At 34.0% G+C, this 16,777-nt stretch overlaps 1 protein-coding gene and 1 long non-coding RNA gene across 2 annotated transcripts in view; one reads left to right on the forward strand and one right to left on the reverse strand.

The window, feature by feature from the left end:
- The window catches only part of LOC111053018, a 208,421-nt gene that overhangs the window by 4,119 nt on the left and 187,525 nt on the right, over positions 1–16,777 (forward strand). The window lies entirely within an intron of this gene.
- On the reverse strand, positions 8,625–11,051 carry LOC120349784. The gene is made up of 3 exons (XR_005570413.1): positions 10,796–11,051; positions 9,189–9,289; positions 8,625–8,798 (listed from the first exon to the last, which is right to left on the reverse strand). It is a non-coding gene; the product is annotated as an uncharacterized LOC120349784 (long non-coding RNA).

Genomic DNA, 16,777 nt, shown 5'->3' on the forward strand with positions numbered 1-16,777 from the left:
ACTGTGCTTCAAATTTCTCTCTCTCTCTCTCTCATAATATGTCAAGTGTTATCCTTTTACAAGATTTTATGTTTTCGGGCTCAATACGACCCCTTTGTACTGTGCTAAACCCATTTTTTCTGTAATAATTTCGGCTACCTGATTTTCTGTAAGGTAATGTTGTTTAGCCTCTATCCAGTTCATATTAAAGCTCACGCGTGCATATCCTCTCACGATATCGTAAGCCACCCTGTGGATGAATAAATTAAGATAATCTATGAATGCAGCCGAACATTGCAGTCTCATAACAGAGCCCTCTTCCGAATTTTTAATTGCCTCAGCTATTTCATCACAAATGCTTTTCACTGCGACTTCCATCTCGTTTTTCTTAATAAAATCTCCTATATCATTTTTAGTTGCATACTTTTCTGTAATTTGATAATTCAGAATAGCAATAGCATCTTTTGTAATGAATTGTTCAATACCATCCATAATATTAGCTTTTATTGCACTCACCATTTCAGATAATCGTTTTTCAAACTCTTCCTTTGTTAATGAAGAACTAGTCAATTTCTGCAAAGTAGATTCTAAATATTGCTTATCAATTGGCGATGGGTGTGTTTCATTTACTTTAGTAAAAATTTCTGTACTAAGCTGTTTTAATTTAGTATTGAGAGAGTTTCTGTCCCACACCTCCAAATTCTTAATTTTATCTGATATGGCTTTTAATTTCTCATCTAAATAAGCTTTATCAACTTTATCGTTGTTAATACTGTTCAACCAAGATAAAAAGCTGTCTGTTAAAGTTTTCACTTCTCCTAGAGCAGATTCTAAAGTTAGAGTTCTCTCTGCAATAACTTTATCGATATTGGCGCTAAAATTTTGTAATGAACTTAGAATATGTTCTCTTTCAATTATGCTCACTCCGATATTCTTGGTATTTTCCAAAACAAGTTTGGTTATTTGCGAATCTAAATAAAATTTCACAGCTTCGCTGATTCCTTGTTGATTTATCGATTCAATTATTTTCTGTGTTATTGAGTCAATATCGCACGTAAGATTAGCACCACCGCCACCACCACCACCAGCACTAGGTGTATCAATCCGACCGAATCGATGCAGAGTCATCGTAACACTAAACAATTAGTTTTGCCTCTTCTAGCTCTTCAATTATAGAGGCGATCTCAACATCATGTCCAGTGTTGCCAGAAGCTTTTGAGGAATAGAGTAAATTTAATCTTTCCACTAATTCGTCAAAATTATCAAAGTATTGATAAATTCTATCATGAGAATTATTTCTTGCAAATTTCAATAAACCCCATCCCTTCATTTTACTAATTTTTTTACTGGGAAATAACTTCTGAATCATTTGCGATTTAATTCCCTGATTTCATTTAACATAGCCTCTTTGATCTAAATGTATGCCTGTAAGTGTTAAGATTTTTTTATACTTATCCAGATCTCTCTGATTATAGAGATTCGAATTCGGTCTTGAACTGAATAATAACTCAAGTAGACCATGTTAAACGAAATCTTTCATTATAAATATCTATATAACCGTTATCGAATATTACTTGCTGATTTCCAATATAATACACATCATCTTTAGAATTGTATGAAATTCCATAACTAATTGAATTATTCAATTTTTCCGCATGAAACGTTTTTAGATATTGTGACAGCACATCATCATTTTTACTAGAACCAAGTAAACTGTTTTCAAATTTAGTTGAGCTTAAAAGATTGCCTGTTGAACTCCCATAGCTTTTATCATAACTCGACTGCTCATCATCAATCTCCATGCTCTCTTCTTCTTCCTCTTTTACCTCTCCCTTTTTTGGTTTTACACCATGATTAGAGTGAAAACTGGATTTGTTTTTTCCCAGTTCAATTATGGGCTCTATCAACGGTGAGAGCGTTTTCCTATTGTATTCCTCCGATCATTTTTCAAAATTAACTAAGCTTTTATGCTTGTTGCTGATTACTTTCCTCAATTTCTTAATCTTTCCGATTAAACCAACATTCTTTCTATTCAGTTTTCTGCTGCGTGTTTTAGACAACATGACTGCACAAAGAATTAATCTCTACTGAATGGTAAGAAACATATCAAGCAAATCTCGGTACTTGCCGCTATTAATTCCACACTCGGTCATAATAGTTACAAAATTATGAGGTTTACGATTCCAAACTTTATGACAAAGTTTAGTGAAATATTTATAAGAGATATCTCCTCCAACATGATCTCTGTGAATTAATTTCAGACTCAATAAATCTATCTTGAAGATTATAATCATATTTGCATTGTCCCTAGTGAAATGTTTCTGTGTAGCTCCATAACTCTGAATTAAATATGCAGTGTCAATATTACGATGTCGTCCCATAGTAAAATATTCTCTTATTTGAGGTACATGATTAAGTTGTAAGTCATCAAATATAACTAAAGAATATTCTGATATTTTGTTCGGATGAGGTATGGATTCAGAATTGTTGTTTATATGAAATTCAATATCTTTCATTTTTGAAAAGACTTTTCTCAAAAACAAGTACTTATCTTGATACTCGCTCTTCGTATGCAAGTATATAGTTTTAAATCTCAACCCATTCTTTGAAAAAATTAAATTAAATAGCAAATTGGTCTTGCCACAGCCTGAAGAGCCTATTATAAGGATCCTTGCATTATGAGGTACCAACTTACCATTTTTACACCATGTTGGCATTTCTTTCTGTCTTATAACTTTGTCGAAATAAACTATTGGGATATTACTCATGTTAGACACGTGTACAGCATGTGATCTGATAAGAAACTAATCATTTTTTGAGGAGGTTATCAAGTTATCAAGGAGGAGGAGGAGGAGGCTGTGCGCTAGACACCACATGGCTGTGTATAGCTTATCACATCGGGATGCAAGCGACAGGTGCTCGCTCTCCCCTTTCACAGTGGTGCACTGATAGAAGTTTCTCACTTCAATATATCGTTCCCTCTCTCTCCCGCACCCTCTTCACGAGAATGCATGTGTTCCCCCTTATCTAAGCCTTAGCAAATTACGAAAATGAAACTGAGAAGCATTTTTTGATAAAGACGTATTATATTTACACCAAATCTTTGTCATATTTACACTGAATGGAATGTATTACAATGTGATATGAATGGAATGTATTACAATGTGATATAGATTATTCTTCATCTAATAGTTGACTCCTACTAATATAACTAGGCATTGAAAATCCAATCCACTTAACAAGCAATCCTTTTTTGTCATGCTTTAATATTTTTTCAATCAGATATACTTGTCTCTCCAATTCGTTTAATTCTGTTTTTTTAATTTCTTCTCCATAAAACCTACCACTAATTACTTCTCCATTTAGATCTCGCAAGCTATACGTTACAGGTGAGAAGGAAATATAGAATGAATTACAAAATACTCTGTGCTCCAATTTATGTTATAAGATTTATCGAAAAGAACCCTTTTCTTTGAGATTTGTACAACATCTCCTAGCTTAAATTTTGGTTTTGAATTTTTCAATTTATATTGTCTATTGAATGCAGAATTCAAAGACATTAAAACACGATTACAATCTTTTTTCCTCACATCTTTAGGTTTCATTCTAATTGAAGTGTGCATTGTTGCATTATAATCGCGAACCAAACTGTCTAGCTGTGATATCCAGTTTTTGGTTCCACGTTCAGTTAAATATCTATAAATTTTTGCTTTAATTGTTCTATTAAACCTTTCAACTATGGAGGCTTTCTTATCGCTAAAAACATGATAATGTTTAATACTGTATCTATCTAATAACGCTTTAACTTTTGAATTAAAGAATTCTGTTCCCTGATCTGATTGAAACAACTTAACTCCCTTATTTTTAGAAATAATTGGCTCGAGTGCATCAAATACAGATTGACTTTTCTTGTCTTTTAATGGTACACAATATGCAAATTTTGAAAAACAATTAATAACAGCTAAGATATACCTATAACCTTTATTAAAACGTGATAAACTGCTCATCTCAATGAGGTCAGCTTGAAGCAAGTCTTTTTCAATTTTCAACTCATATTTGCGAGTGGGATAGTTAACGCGTGGTACACAATGAAGTTCTAATGCTATCTTAGATCTAATAATATTCATATTTACAACACAAAATCAAAATTAGTGGTGATGGATGCTTGTCGTAGGACATACCACAGAGAAGGGATCAGAGGGAACATTCTTACCGACTATTGTTTTGCCTAATGTGTAGTATCACTTATACCGGTAGAAAGTGCTTGTATACGCAAATGACGATTTCTGTCTGAGCTTGATTAGTACTGTTGTAGGGGGACGTAGTGGGGAGTCATTGGCATTCTACACTTCCCTCTCCAACAAACCAGTTCACACCACTCTCTCCCCCCAACAAAACAACTGCTGACAGGATTTATGGCTTGAGGCATGCATGCATGTCATTGTTTTGCTAATAATACATAGACTAGACATTCATTTTTCTTATTCTAATCACTTGCTACTCTCAACTCTCCAGATCGCATGAATGCTGCGTCTCCAGTGACAAAGAGGATTAATTTTTATTTCTAATCAACAAGAACTAGAAAACAATAAGTGAATGAGTAGCCAGATAAACTGTTGTCCATTATAAAAATGTAATATAATCCAAACTTTATTACATTATGTACTTCAATTCAATAATTGAAAAAATTTAAATCAATCTAATTTAATCCATAATATTGCGATTTTGAACTTAAAAATTGAGAAAGAGCATGGAATAATTTTAATCATGACATGTTCTTGAGGTGCTGTGTAATGCAGCATTATATTTCTCTATTATTGATCTAAAATGATTTTAATGAATGATGTCAAAACTGCTCATTAACAATATAATATTGTTTCAGTTACTTTTTTTCATTGAATAGCCAAAGATTGTTAACCTTAATAATATTATTTCAGTTGCTTTTTGTTTTCATTGAATAGCCAATGGTTGTCAACCTTTTTCATGGACTGTACCCATAGTGGAAAGTTCTAATTTTGCATATGAACTAAATGCTGTTAGGCTAGCCGTCTAGCGGGAGATTGGGGAAGAGGGAGTAATTTGAAAATTCAATGAATTTCTCTCATTATAAACTTATAAGAGTTATAATCTTCTTAGCATTCAGTAAAATAACATCCAGTTTCATTGTATATTATAAGGAGGAAATTGATTGATACTCTTTAAAAAGATTTACCTACCCCTGTTATTATGTATGTGTATTTTTGTCGAAAATGTATTTCCTTTGCTTGATATAATACAAAATTATAAGTAGAGCAATAAAGAGCAAAACTAAAATCGTAAATAGATTTTGAAATAATCTTCATGACCTTTTAGAAGAAACTTTGTGGCTGAATCTGCTAATCAATTCTGACCGTGTTGATAAACTTGAAACGCAAAAAATGCTGTTGATTTTATCATTTTTATTCATAGTTCACTTGGACGCACGGTACGATTCAATCACTTGAAAATATCAAGAGATTGAAGATATTCTCCTCATATTCACGATCTCGGTAGTTCTAAGATGGAAAACAGTAGTTGAAGATAAATATTTAAGGTAACTGAGCTCCTATAGGATAAAATTTAGAACCAATCATGAGTTTCTTTGATGTATGATCCTCATTTAAGAGACTCTTGATTAACAGTGGAATTGCAAAAAAATGGTAAAACTTTAATCGTCACTTTTTTAATCGGTTGCAACTTTCTAATGGTATTGAAATCGAAAGTATTGTTGATTGGAGTGAGAAGAAGAGGAAATTCCTCACATCCTTGACTAGATTTTGATTTTATATCTGAATTATTTCATAAGATATGCAGCATTGAATAAATAAATTGTCATTATTTTGTGTATGGAATATGGGTTGAAGTACAGTGTACACTCAACAAAAAATTTCCCATTTCTCTTGGGAACTTGACTCATGATATATGATTTCCAACTACCTTGACAAGCTGAAAAGAAAGAGCGTACGGGAAGATCCGAAAATTGTATCAAAAGTTATGAATGAAATTTCGATCCTTGAGGTGTCCTGAAAATCTTTGAGATAGAGCGTTCTACCTGTTCTCAGATTGTAGAGCACAAAATTACGCCTAGTAGGATGTTGAATTATACATTTTTGAATTGTGACAATCGGAAGATATTGTTGATTAAATACTATAAGATTTATCAAAATTGATTTTTCCATGAAATTCTACTCGTTTTGGGAAAACTGTAGGATAGAACTGATTGAAGTTAGAGAGGTCTGAATGATTTCATTTTATTCTGAATTTTATGTACAGTAAAAAAGGAGAGAGACGATTTTTTTTTGTCCAATGACTGGATTTGATTGTAATAGCTCAGAACTGGAGAATGAACCAGACATATTAGGTATTTGGGCCACTCTGTACAAGAAAATTTTGCATGCGAAAATTGGTTCTGGACTTCTCTTATGCATACAAACCCTAAAAAATCAGAACTACAATGAATATAAAATATTGCCTCTTTTTCATGTCTAAATTGACTGGACTAATTATAATGTTATAACGTGAGTCACATCTATCTTCTATAGAAGGTGGCGACAGGCGCGGATCGCCCCGATCCCCCCCCCCCCCCACCTATTTCACAAGTGGTGTTTGAAAAAACTACAGTTACTATAGTTCAGTCACTATAGACATCAAAAGGGGCTGTGCTTGCATTTTATATTGTAGATCTGAATTCTCAATTTGGATACATGAGAGAAGTCCAATTTTGTATGCAAGATTTCCTTGTGCAAGATACAGAATGGCCCAAATATACCTAAAATATATGGTTCATTTTCCAGTACACAAAGAAATGGCCAATTTCTATATTCAGATAAATTATATAAATATAAATTACGAATTTTTACCTGGTCCCATGACATTTTAGAGTTTTTGCTGCTTATGTACCTCTATTTAACGAATTTCGGGCCTCTCAACAACAAAGTTTTCTCTTGACTTCAACATACAAAGTGTAGTGTTTATAAGAAGCAGACGGTCATTTTCAAGGAATTCTTTTGTTTCAGCAGAAAGGTCAATAGGCTAAAAATAATTGCAATTCAAGTAGGAAGAAGATAGGGTGGTAGACAGTCAATAGAGGGTGAAACATATGTCAGAAATTGAATTCCAAAAGCTTGTTATTATTATAGAACGACTAAACTTTCCCATTCTTGCTTTTGTCACACATTCACAATTCTTTGAACTGACTATGATGATGATGATGATGACTGTGACGAACCTGAGGAAAAGAATCCGCCAGATCAAGAAGTTCTAGAGGCTTTCAAAATTATCAGGCGAGGATTAAAACTGAAAAATAGTGTACCAGACATGTCCGACTGTTTGAATAGATGTGAGTCGTTTATCGAACATGATGTTTTATTCAAATGCAAAATCCAACCGATATTACTCACTTTTTCAAATATAAAACAAAAAAAAATAGGAAATTTGAGTTATTATAGACTAGTATTTATAGTGTAGTTAACCATATTTTGCGTTCCATCTAATAGTAGTGTAAAAAGTTGAAAAATATTGCTACAGAGTATGTACTTTGATTAAGCTCTACTAATAGTACAAATCAAGCTTTCTGGAAATAAATTGGTGAGTTTACTTATTAGATTCTACAAATATTAAAGAAACATGTTTTTCAACAGCATAAATTTTAAATTTTTTATATTAATATTGGCCTAATAGGTACCCTACCTACGTTTGCGATGATATGTTTTATGTACCATATTCATTTATTTACCGCCATGATACGATATAAGATCCATAGGATCGTGGCAGTTTTCTTGACAGAACCTCTCAATAACGAATACCTCTCAGCAGCGAATTTTTTCTCAGGATAATCGACTTCGTTATACAGAGGTTCAACTGTATTTTCATTTTCATAGTATTGCTTTTCGTAACATTGAAGGACTGATGAATTTCGAAGTATTTTCTATTCTTGTTGGGAATATAGATGTTATTGTGGAATGTTGAATATTATTGTTTAACTTTGGGCTCATATATTCTATTGGTATTCATTATAAATTGAGCTTAGTAAATATATTTTGTTCATTTATAGTGGTTTTGTATAGACTAATTATTGAACTAGCATGAGTTTTAACTTTTGACTTACTGAAGGACAAAGTCGTTGTCCGTCTGTTTGTATGTTCTACAATAAGGAGAGTATTTTGAAAAGCATCATCTACATTGTGACTATTGTAAATCATTATCTGATAAAGCAGAGTATTTTGCGAGAAATGGTTATTTCTTACATAAAAATCCATACTATAAGCAATGTATCTATTGCAAATATATTATCGAAAATCCATTTGAAAAAGTAATGCATTTACCGTTTTGTTTATATGAAGATTGTGAGAAAGAAGGGCGAGGAGAGGATTATCTGGATATACCGCATCGTAAAGATGAGCTAAAATCGCATGTGTGCAGTATGCTGTAGAAGGTTTTTTATCCTCTGAGGACAAAAATTGTCCTCCGAGGACAAAAACTGTCCTCCGATGACAAAAATCCTCCCCTCCGAGGACAAAAACTGTCCTCCGATGACAAAAATCCTCCCCTCCGAGGACATAAATTGTCCTCCGAGGACAAATATTGTCCTCCGAGCACTATTTTCCTCTCCTCCACAGAGGATAAAATCAAAGTAAAAATGTACTTACATGTGCTGGTTGATGCTGGTTGATGAATGACAGGTATCTCCTCGACTGCGCAGGTGGCTATGCTTCCTTTCAGATTGCTTGTTAACCTCTCAGGTGTGTTGCCTCGACAAGAGCTCAACTGGTTATGAGGTCGGAAGCCGTGTTGAGAAAATGCTGTGAAAACAATGAAATATTTAATAACTGATAATATTAGAAATCAATCGAGAGGCGGGAATGCTATTCAAAATATAGATTGTTTGAGTGAGCCCCATGTTGAGAGGTGAGAAAATGCTGTGAAAACAATGAAATATTTAATAACTGATAATATTAGAAATCAATAAGCATCATGAGAGGCTATTCAAAATATAGATTGTTTGAGTGAAACCTATGTTGAGACATGGAGGAGATTTTTTTCAGCTTCTAGCAGGTGTGGGCAGACACCGTCCCATGCTGAGTTCTAGACGAGATTTTTTTTTTCGTCTTCTAACACATGTACAAGGATGCTATTCGAAAATATAGAATGTTTGAGTGACAGTTTTTTTTGATAGGAGAGAGAATACTTACAAATCTGAATGATGTTGATAACGATGTGGGAGCACGTGTTGTAGGGGAGAAATTTGAATTTTTTTCGCCTTGTAGCATGCTTCGCTCTCACTCGCACGAGCCTGGAACAGAGAGAGAAACGTATGGTATATAAACAGAAGTGATGAGAGGAAAATTGTCATTCACATCAGAGTCTACTTTGAGTATACTTCGCAATAAGTTCTCCACCATCTTCATACATCCTGCCAGATAGCCCACCAGCACACCAGCGCGTGCTCAACTACTGGCAGCGGAAAGCCGCCATCGCTGCTGCTGAGTCGTCCGCTGCTGCACCCGTTGCCTCACCACTCAACATGGAACCACCATCGCCGGGCGGCGAGATCGTGGTCGGGGACAGCCCTATTCAATGCCTGGCTCCAGCTGCTACCTGGGCACCACAGCGAGTGGTGCTAACTACTCTACCGAACATCAGGCAGAAGCAGGGGAAGAGGAAGTTGACGTTTGAGGAGGAGGCTGAAGTTAGCGGGGATGAGGACGAGTCAATCTACTCTCAAACAAAGGTTAGTTTCAACAAATATTATTAACTTGTGTGTGTGTACAGATTTTTTTCCATGATTGATTGTTAAAAAAATCTGTGCACATACAAGCCTTTGATTATTATTATTATTTGATACCAATATTATTTGAAATGATTAGAAATTGATGGCAAGGGAATATTATTTGAAGTGATTAGAAATTGAATTATGAGATATTATTGATTAAAGTAATCGATCATGCATAAATTATTTGTTACCAATATTATTTGAACCAATTTGAACGTTCATGCATCAATTATTTGTTACCAATATTATTTGAACTGATTAGAACGTTCATGCATCAATAATTTGTTAGCAATATTATTTGAAGTGATTAGAAATTGATGGCGAGGAAATATTATTTGAAGTGATTAGAAATTGAATTATGAGATATTATTGCTTAAAGTAATCGATCATGCAACAATTATTTGTTACCAATATTATTTGAAGTGATTAGAAATTGATGGCAAGGAAATATTATTTGAAGTGATTAGAAATTGATTTATGAGATATTATTGATTAAAGTAATCGATCATGCATCAATTATTTGTTACCAATATTATTTGAAGTGATTAGAAATTGAATTATGAGATATTATTGATTAAAGTAATCGATCATGCAACAAAATTACTTGTTACAATATTATTTGAACTGATTAGAACGTTCATGCATCAATTATTTGTTAGCAATATTATTTGAAGTGATTAGAAATTGATGGCAAGGAAATATTATTTGAAGTGATTAGAAATTGAATCATGAGATATTATTGATTAAAGTAATCGATCATGCATAAATTATTTGTTACCAATATTATTTGGAATGATTAGAAATTGATGGCAAGGAAATATTATTTGAAGTGATTAGAAATTGATTTATGAGATATTATTGATTAAAGTAATTGATCATGCATAAATTATTTGTTACCAATATTATTTGAACCAATTAGAACGTTCATGCATCAATTATTTGTTACCAATATTATTTGAACTGATTAGAACGTTCATGCATCAATTATTTGTTAGCAATATTATTTCAATAACTGATATTGCTCACTCTATGCAGAGAATGCCAATCCGATGATGTCAAGTTGAGATTATGACAATAATCTATTGATCAAGTTCTCTAGTATGATTCGCTGAATCTGATTTGATGATAATCTGAAACAAATAAGACACTAATCAAATATTTTTCAACAGAAACGTGCTGGAATGGACGACAACTCATCCATGGTCCCACTGATGAAGGAGGTGCGGCGAGGGGAGGAGGATGAGATGGAGTTCGTAACAATTGTTAATGCACCAATGGCTAAACCGTGGACTCCTCTCCGCGAGCTGGTGGAAGATGTGCCGCACAGCATCATCTCGGCTCGAGAGGAGACAAACCACCATAGCAGGCGCATAATATTAAAAATAAACATTTCATCCACAAAGAAAATCTCTGAGGTATATCTACCTCAGAGATTTTCTTCCATAATTTCTCCTGCTGAAGTTGTAAAATTCAATAGTAATTGTAAGAATTTAGGAATAGTGGTGAAACATGTCACCGCTACATGGACTGACGTTAAGATTGTTGAAATTTAACAATCTTATTCTCATATCATGTTGTGGTGACAAGCTTTACAAGTAGTAGTAATTATTATAATGTAGTGATTGATAATAATAATAAATTGAGTACATATTTGATAAAAAATTGTTTTCAATTCTTACCTGTTCATAAGTTCACAATGAATAGTAGAAACACAGAAGAAATGGTTCGCCTGCTTACACTCTGTTGTGAATGATATTTAAATAAGGTGAGCGCCCCTTTTATAGTTTGTTGTGAGCATGCTCAGTAGTCTTTACTGCTACACAGACACACACACACACAGCCGTACAGCCAAGCTCTCGCTTTGGTGACTCGCTCCCTCCCACATCTGTTTTGGCACGTGTTCCTGCAGATGTGGGTGGGCACGATGGCGGCGTCATTTCCCCCTTTTCAAATTGCCTTCACCTTTTCAGATTATTTGTTATTTGAAATAATATTCTTATCATTCAAGCAATGTTATAAGCACATAGCAATCTGATACATGGTGTAAATTCATTTCCAACTCGATTGAAAATTAAACCAATTCGATTTTCTTTTGATTAAGTTGGTGTAATGATTAATTAATTAATTAACCTCAGTTAATGTTCAACCATTGAGTTGAAAGGTAAGAAAATGGTATGTAGGAGAAAGCAGAGTTCGAGGAAATGAGGTAAAGGAATCTTGAGTCCAGCGGCAAAACTTTTTAAGGGTGTGTCAGGTTTGGCAGGTAATGTGACATCAACTATTCTAAATAGGGTAATTGATAATCTGCAGGATGAAATTCATATTCCCAGATACCAGTGGTGTGGCCCTGGCACAAAGGTTAATGAAAGGTTAAAGAGAGGTGATCAAGGTATAAATTCATTAGATAGAGCCTGTAAGGTACATGATATAGCGTATACGCAAAATAGTGATAATAAAACTTGAGCGGTAGCTGACAGAGCTCTAGCAAACGCTGCGTGGGACATTTTCAAAAATCCACAAACACCTCCTGCCGAGAAAGCACTTAGCTATCTTGTTACAAATGTCATGAAAGCTAAAGCAGCGTTTGGTGGGTCTTCGAGAAAGAAGAAGAAGAAGAATGAGAGGAGAAGTTATAGTAATGATATTAGATGCAAAGCTATAGCTCAGTTGAAAAAGCATATTGCAGGAAAAGGGTATTTTTTGAAGCCTTTTCCTCAAATAACTAGTGGGGGGAGAGTTTTAATTCCACCCCCTCCACCACCCCCATCATCATATGGAGTGAGTTTATTCCCTCAAAAACAAGTTAAGAAACGTAGAACAACAAAGAAGAGTAGGAAGAAGAAGAAGAAGAAGACATGAATATTGAAGGAGAATTAGGTAATTATGATTTGATTGATTGGTCAAAATTATTACAGATTCGGCTAAGAGGTATATATATGCTAGATGCATTACCCAAAAAAATTCTAAAAAACGAGAATGCCATTGTGAATTTAGCGAGGGAAAGCGAGGATGGTACACATTGGGTTGCATATAAAAAAGTCAGCTCCAATGTTTGGTATTTTGATCCAATTGGAAATTTACAACCGCCATACAAATTGGACAAATATTGGAAAAAAGAAATTGGAGTAAATATATTTTATAATGTAGAGCACATGCAACCATTAAATAGTGATTTTTGTGGTCATCTTACATTATTGTTTCTTGCAAATCAGTTGTAATTAAGTGTTTGTGCTGAACACACATTACAAGATGGTTGTTATTACATTAAGATCTAACACAAGTAACCTCTATGAACATTTACAAGAAATTATAGAATTGGATAAAAATCGTGAATGGGAAATTGGATTGATTAATTTTTGTAGTTACAATAGTATTGCAAACATTAACAAAGGAACAAATTCCAGCTTCAAATATGGTGATAGATTAATTGAGCTGGATACGGGTGCATATGAAGTTTAGGATATTATAAAATCTTTAAAGAATAAATTGAATATTGATGAGAAGAAGAAGAATAAACTTATTATACGAGCAAACGTAAATACTATGAAGATTGAAATTCATTCTGATAAAGCCATTGATTTAACACGTACTGATTCGATTGGTAAAATACTTGGTTTTGATAATGTTGTTTTGGAACCAAATAAATGGCATTATTCTCAGCATTTGGTTAACATAACAAGCATTGGTAGGTAGTATTGTACTCAAGTGTAATTTAGCATGTGGTAGTTACTCTGATGGAAAACAAAAACATATAATCTACGAATTTTCACCAAAGGTTCCTAGCAGCTATTTAATAAACGAAGTACCATCACCGATTATTTATGTACCTTTGAATACGCATCAAATTCAAACTATTAATGTAAAGGTAACAAACCAGAACGGATCGTTTATTGATTTCCGTGGAGATACAATTACAATTAGGTTGCATATACATGAAAAACAAAAGTAAACGTAATGGGTTATCTTGTTTTCAATCCACGTTCAAATAAGACGTGTACACGCAATGTCATTAGAGAGACGAATGTGAGAGCGTCAACACCTAAAAACAAACGTGCTTTGTCGGCTAAAAGTGTGAGAATATTAGAAAAGTTAGGTTTTATAGTTGATTGGCGGAATGTTAGGAGGAGGAGCGGCGGCAATTAGTGAAATTCTGGACGTGGAGACAGACCTTCAGTTTTATAATGATATAACCAAATTCCAATTTCACACTCATACAGTTTATTCGGGACAGGAAATAAAAAACTCTGACAAGGCACGTATTGGCATAAATTCTTTGGATGTCTATTCTTTACCTTGCAAATCATTTATATTTATTGAGGGAACAGTTAACTGTACAAAACCGGGAACAGACCCGGCCGATGCACCAGTTGCGGCAGACTATAAATTAAGCAGTAACGTAATCGGCAACCTTTTTGACAAAATACGATATGAATTAGCAGGTCAGCAAATTTCTAAATCAAGATTGATTGGATTAACATCTCCAATAAAGCTATACTAGTGAAGGATATGCTCGATAAAAACACATATCACCTGGCTGGTTTTGACAGAGCAGGATATGAGCTAACGGATAATAAATTCACTTTCTGTGTACTGCTGAAATTAATCCTCCCGTTTTTTGAAGATTTTCAAAGAATAATTTTAAATTTGAAACAGGAACTTGTCTTATTGAGGTCACCGACAGACCTAAATTGTGTTGAGTCCGCATGTGGAACAAGCGTTAGTGTGAAAATTACAAAACTGCAATGGAGAATGCCCTACATAACTTTAGAAGATCACATAGGACTGAAATTTTTGAGACTGCTCGATGCTGACACTCCACTGAAATTAGGTTTCCGGCATTGGAAAATTTGTGAATTACCAAATTTGCAAAATTCACTTAACCATTCTTGGGCAGTTCGCACCACATCGAGTTTTGATAGTCCAAAATACATTATAATTGCATTTCAAACTGATCGTAAGAATAAAATTAAAAAATCAATATCTAATTTCGATAGCTGCAGCATTTACAATGTTAAAGTATATTTGAACAGCGAGTATTATCCATATGAAAATCTGCTAGGTAAAAAGGAGTTATTATACCGGATGTTTTTGGATTTCGTGCCCTCGTACTATAATCATTCAATCAATAGCGAACTCGGAACAGAAATTGACTTTAAAACATTTTGTGAATCAACACCGCTGATTGTTGTGGACTGTTCACACCAAGCGACTCATTTGAAATCATCGACAGATGTTCGTATTGAAATGGAATTTAATAGTGCAGTACCTGCAAATACTTCTGCCTATTGCGTTTTAATTAGCGATCGTGTGATGGAGTACACACCTTTGACGAGCATGGTGAAAGAAGTTCAGTAATTTTATTGAAAGAGTGCACCAGCTGCAATATTATATAAGGTGTGCACTCTGACAAATTTGGTTCAGTATCAGTTTCACCTTTGAACGGGTAACATCTTAAATGTCCTATTCTTTGTGTTCTGATATTTTGGACAAAGCGCAAACTCAGTCTATTGGTATCCAGTGTGATCTTGATGCCGATAGTTTCTATTATGAACCAAGGTGTGGTACACCGATCCAGAAGCCGCTGCAGGTGGAGGAGGAGCAGAAACAGGAGGAGGAGGAGAAAGATGGAGGATTCGACAAGCCCACCGAAGAGAAAGAAGTGGACAAGCAAGCGAGTACGAAAATTGCTACAGTTGATCTTCACTGGTTTAAACAAGATTGTAATCAAATTATTGTGAAAGAACTTGCCATAATTGATCAGTTTAATAATTATATTGTATTCCATTTCAAATCACCATTTGCAAAGACAGAATTGAGTGGAAAATTGTATAACGATGTAACATGGTTAGAACGTCACTATCATAAAATAAAATGGGAGGATGGAGATTTAGAATACACTGACTCATTAATATGTGATTACCTTGTAGGTTATGAGAAAATTTCCATAAAAGGAACTGAGAAAGCAAAGTTTTTAAGAAGATTACATACTAACGTTCAATGTATACCAGAGGATTTTGCAAAACCCGATTTCAGCTTTTTTACTAGTTCATGGTGTTATGGTGTGTGTAACATTCATAAAAATAGACCAGATGGATGCTGTGCTTTATTCTCTGCCCAACATTATAATTCTTTGTTGTTTAAAAATATGTATCAAACAAATAATTTCATGTGTGAAAACAATTGAATGCAAAGTATGAAAATGGCTGCGATGTACACGAATTTGCAGAAAAGAAACTTTGCTCGTTATGGATTCTTCTACAACGGAAAAGAGATTCAGTGTGTTTATTGCATGCATGCATTGAGACTGCATAAAGCACGTACATGTTGTCTCTCTGCAATTAATGGAGAAAGGCCACTTAATTACTCTATAATAGTACCAGCCTACACTTAGTTTTGTTCATTCGCTTATCATGGATCCAAGAAAGTGGTTGACCGCTGACAACGAGTTGGAAGTGAGGTTAAAAAACTGTATTGATTGGTATGATGAGTGTGAAAGTGCAATTAGGAAATCAACTCGTGAAAATTATAGTTTGGTGAAACAATAAAAAGTCATTTTTCTAAGCACGGTTAATTTAAATGACATAAGAGACTATCTATGTTATTATCATCCTCATAATTTGTGTATAGATAAGTAAATTAAAATTGAAGATGAAATTATGAATAGTTGTGGTGAAATGTGTAAATAAACTTTTTCTGTGTTCAAATGATTTTTCATTCCAATATCCCATTCACGATTTTTAGTTTAGTACTCGGTCAGAGCTAGACCTGTCAACAGCAATGTGTGTGGTGCGATCTTTTTTATACAGGCGAGACACAACTGTCTTCAAGTTGTAGGTACAACACGTGCATATTGTTAATTTATAGACACATGTTACATATTGTTACAGAGACACATGTCAAACATCTGGGAAGCCATTAACATGCAGTGTTATGGTTTTTCAAAATTCAAAAAATTAACTCATCTCTTGATGGGAATTTCATTTAACGAATTTGATTCAATTGCAAAGA

This window comes from Nilaparvata lugens, chromosome 2 (genome assembly GCF_014356525.2).
Source record: "Nilaparvata lugens isolate BPH chromosome 2, ASM1435652v1, whole genome shotgun sequence".
Taxonomy (NCBI): domain Eukaryota; kingdom Metazoa; phylum Arthropoda; class Insecta; order Hemiptera; family Delphacidae; genus Nilaparvata; species Nilaparvata lugens.